This window comes from Terrapene carolina, unplaced genomic scaffold (assembly GCF_002925995.2).
Source record: "Terrapene carolina triunguis isolate 2854851 unplaced genomic scaffold, T_m_triunguis-2.0 Scaffold42435, whole genome shotgun sequence".
Classification (NCBI taxonomy): Eukaryota; Metazoa; Chordata; order Testudines; family Emydidae; genus Terrapene; species Terrapene triunguis.
In genome coordinates this window covers 1-3,410 of record NW_020706786.1, presented here as the reverse complement: position 1 = coordinate 3,410, position 3,410 = coordinate 1, and the positions used below count along the sequence as shown (strand labels likewise).

General features: G+C 55.6%; 1 long non-coding RNA gene across 1 annotated transcript; it reads right to left on the bottom strand.

Moving 5' to 3' along the window:
- Nucleotides 1-161: 161 nt before the first annotated feature.
- LOC113405550 lies at nucleotides 162-3,110 on the bottom strand. The gene is made up of 3 exons (XR_003369518.2): nucleotides 3,036-3,110; nucleotides 2,700-2,828; nucleotides 162-271 (listed from the first exon to the last, which is right to left on the bottom strand). It is a non-coding gene; the product is annotated as an uncharacterized LOC113405550 (long non-coding RNA).
- Between the last annotated feature and the right edge of the window lie 300 nt (nucleotides 3,111-3,410).

The following is a 3,410-nucleotide window of genomic DNA, read 5'->3' as shown; positions in this document are numbered from 1 at the left end:
AGCCGTCAGCAGTCCATTTCCCAGCACGAGACGCGGGCTCAAACCCCGGACTCCCACGCCAGAGCTAAAAGACCCTGTTACAGTCTTTTCCACCCACCAATCGGCAGCTCTGCCCTCCCGCCAGCCGGTACCTTACCCGGCGCAAAGTCCGTCTTGCCGTAGAACCGGATGATGCCCTGCTTCTGCCCCGCCACCAGCACCTGGTCCCCGATCTCGATCTTCAGCCCTTCTCGGTCCAGGCTGCCCACGGAGGGAGACTTCTTCCTGAGGACTGAACAGAGAGGCAGTGAGACCAGCCCAGGGCTGCCCAGACCTCCAGCAGCAGCTGCCCCAGTGGTTAGCCTGGTGCCAGAGCGGTGATTGAAACCCTGCCCATCTCTAAGCCAATCCTGCCATCTCCCAGCCCTCAACTTTTCCTCTCTCCTCCAATGAGTGACTTGGAGGGAGCAGAGGGAGGAGCCCACAGCAGGAGGTGCCGGCAAGTTAAAGAAGTATGGCTTGGATGAATGGACTATATGGTGGATAGAAAGCTGGCTAGATCGTCAGGCTCAACGGGTAGTGATCAACGGCTCGATGTCTAGTTGGCAGCGGTATCAAGGGGAGTGCCCCAGGGGTCGGCACTGGGGCCAGTTTTGTTCAACATCTTTATTAATGATCTGGACGATGGGATGAATTGCACCCTCAGCAAGTTCGCAGATGACACTAAGGGTACGTCTACACTACGAGATTAATTCGAATTTAGATAATTCGAATTTGGGAAACAGATTGTATAAATTCGATTGTGCGCGGCCACACTAAGCACATTAATTCGGTTTTTAACCACATTAATTCGGTGGTGTGCGGCCACACTACCCCATTAATTTTAACCACATTAATTCGGTGGTGTGCGGCCACACTACCCCTAATTCGAATTAACAAAATCGATTTTGGTGCTACTCCGCTCGTCGGGGTGGAGTACAGAAATCGATTTTAAGTGCCCTTTAATTCGAAGTAACTGGCTCCGTTGTGTGGACGGGTTAAGGATTAATTCGGATTAACGCAGCTAAATCCGAATTAAAGTCGTAGTGTAGACCAGGCCTAAGCTGGGGGGAGAGGTAGGTACGCTGGAGGGTAGGGATAGGGTCCAGAGTGACTTAGACAAATTGGAGGATTGGGCCAAAAGAAATCTGATGAGGTTCAACAAGGACAAGTGCAGAGTCCTGCACTTAGGACGGAAGAATCCCATGCACTGCTACAGGGTGGGGACCGACTGGCTAAGCAGCAGTTCTGCAGAAAAGGTCCTGGGGATTACAGTGGACGAGAAGCTGGCTATGAGTCAGCAGTGTGCCCTCGTTGCCAAGAAGGCCAACGGCATATTGGGCTGTATTAGTAGGAGCATTGCCAGCAGATCGAGGGAAGTGATTATTCCCCTGTATTCGGCACTGGTGAGGCCACACCTGGAGTATTGTGTCCAGTTTTGGTCCCCCCACTACAGAAAGGATGTGGACAAATTGGAGAGAGTCCAGCGGAGGGCAAGGAAAATGATTAGGGGGCTGGGGCACATGACGTATGAGGATTGGCTGAGAGAACTGGGGTTATTTAGTCTGCAGAAGAGAAGAGTGAGGGGGGATTTGATAGCAGCCTTCAACTACCTGAAGGGGGGTTCCAAAGAGGATGGAGCTCGGCTGTTCTCAGTGGTGGCAGATGACAGAACAAGGAGTAATGGTCTCAAGTTGCAGTGGGGGAGGTCTAGGTTGGATATTAGGAAACACTATTTCACTAGGAGGGTGGTGAAGCACTGGAATGGGTTCCCTAGGGAGGTGGTGGAATCTCCTTCCTTAGAGGTTTTTAAGGCCCGGCTTGACAAAGCCCTGGCTGGGATGATTTAGTTGGGGTTGGTCCTGCTTTGAGCAGGGGGTTGGACTAGATACCTCCTGAGGTCCCTTCCAACCCTGATATTCTATGATTCTATGCCAAGCCCAGGTTGGCTGAGGGAGGGGGTGGAAAGGGGGCAGGGGGTGGAGAGGAGGAGACTGACTGGAATATGGGGGAGGAGTGAGGCACATGGGTGGGGAGAACTGGTGGGATTGGTTGGTGAGGAGGCTGGGCCTTTCTAATTTGCATATGTAAATAGCATGCAAATTTCCCCCTCCGCTCTTTACCGCACCAGAGCCGGCCAGCCTGCCGGGGCTTTGACCTCTCCCCCGCCAGACTCGGAGGGGCAGGCACGATCCGAGGACAGGGCCGGGGGGCGCCTGGTTTATCTCCTAGCAAAGAGCCCGGTGCGCAGTCCTGCCCCAGCCGCCCCTGATTAATCGGCTGCCATGTCAAGCCCCTGGATGAGATTTCAGATCCAAAGGCCAGGTCAGCTCTTTCCACCCACCCCCGGTGATAAAGGGTCTTCAGGGTTAATTAGCCAAGTACCTTTCCAGATGGGGACGAATGAGACATGGGAGGAAAGGGGCACACCCAAGGTCACGCCCGGAATCAGTGCCAGAGCTGGGAGTGGAAACCAGGAGTCCTGTCTCCCCGCACCGCTCCCCCCCACCCAGCTCTAACCACTAAACCCCACTTCTCCCAGAGCAGGGCATAGAAGTGAACCCAGGAGTCCTGGCTCCCAGCCCCCCCTGCTCTAACCACTAGACACCACTCCCTTCCCAGAGCTGGGGAGTCCTGGCTCCCAGCCCCTGCTGCTTCAGCCGCTAGAACTGCCCCGCTACCTTTCTTGTCCTTCCGGCCCTTCCCGGTCATGCGGGAGAAGTCCATGCGGGGGGTTTTTGGGGTGGACGTCACCGATGATGGCATCTGGTCTGTGGCTTTGGCGATTTTAGACACAGAGGCAAAAACCCCTAAGAAGATGGAGAAAAAAACCCAACAGTCAATGGTGGACTCAGAAAATGCTTAGCTGTAAAGCCCAGTATCCACTAAGCCATATTCCCTTCTGGAGAGAGGAGCAGAACCCAGGTGTCCGGGCTCCCAGTCCCACCCCATAGCCTCTAGACCCCACTCCCATCCTAGAGCTGGGAACAGAACCCAGGCGTCCGGGCTCTATTTACCTTGCTTCGGAGGGCAAATGAAGTAGCGTATTCCTCCAACGCTTCCGTCATTCTTGCCCTCTGGCTCGTCCAGCTCCACCCCAATCCACTGGCCACTTGCGAACTCCGTCGTGCCACAGAAACGCAGGGTGCCCAGCTACAGGGACGCAAACAGATCGTCAGAGCCAGACGCTGGGGCCGTTCTGAGTCCCCACCTTGCTCCCTGCACACAGCACCCCCTACTGCCATACTGGGGTCAGCGCAGGCACCGAGGGAAGAGCGCCCCCTACTGAGCCCCCACCCCACCCCCTGCAGCACAGCGCCCCCTAGCACCACACTGGGGTCAGCAAAGGCACCGAGGGGAGAGCGCCCCCTACTGAGTCCCCACTCTGCTGC